Genomic DNA, 978 nt, shown 5'->3' with positions numbered 1-978 from the left:
GTTTAACATAAACATAAACATAATTCGCGAATCTCATAATTAACGTATTTCGTGAAAATCATATGCCTTATACGACTATCTTAATTAAACTGTAAGCAAGGTTTGTACTTGCCTAGATTCCGAGCTAAGCGGTTCTGATAGTATCTCGCTTGTCGTGTCCTCCTGCGCATTCTTCAAAACTAATTCTGGGAAAAGCTGCAAGCACTATGAATGATCAATGACATAGCATAGCATACTATAACCTGGAATGTACTCAAACACATATGATTCATGTGCGCTGCTTAAGTGTATGCAGTATGATCTAGTATATCATACATAACATTAAATTAACTCAAACACATATGATTCATGTGCACTGCTTATGTGTATGCATCATGACATAGCATCACATACAATACTTAATGCATAAACATGCATACATAACATGTGTAACTTTTTCTTTAAAATCCATTCATATTGTAGGCAAGATTCCTACTTACCTGATTTACAGAGCTGGAATCCACTTTTCGCCAAACAGCCTATTCTCTTACTTGCTTACTTCTGAAAATGAACACCCATTGAGAGTGTGAGATTATCTGTCGTTTGCTATTCTATTTTAGCAACTTATGAAGGAAATCTAGCCCTTCACTTAAGGCATGTATTCCTTTTCTTTACTGAAGGATAATTTACAATAAAGATTAATTTATTAAATTCTCAAAATCTTATTTTCCTTAATTGGCATTACAAATTTGTCCTAAATTGACAATTCATTAATTATCTTATCCTTATAATATGTCTAATAATTTAGTTAACTAATTTTGGTAATTAATTAACCCTTTTTATTCATATACTAAGTCTACATAAGTTAGTTAATTAATCTTAGTAATTAATTAACTTCCTTAACCATGTTCTAAGTCTTAGATAATTTAATTAATTAGTTTAACAATTAATTAAATTATCATCCATAATACACTTTTAATAAACTTTACTTTACCTCAC

This window comes from Morus notabilis, unplaced genomic scaffold (genome assembly GCF_000414095.1).
Source record: "Morus notabilis unplaced genomic scaffold, ASM41409v2 Scaffold351, whole genome shotgun sequence".
Classification (NCBI taxonomy): domain Eukaryota; kingdom Viridiplantae; phylum Streptophyta; class Magnoliopsida; order Rosales; family Moraceae; genus Morus; species Morus notabilis.
The sequence above is the reverse complement of the archived record's forward strand: the minus strand, read 5'-3'. Positions refer to the sequence as shown.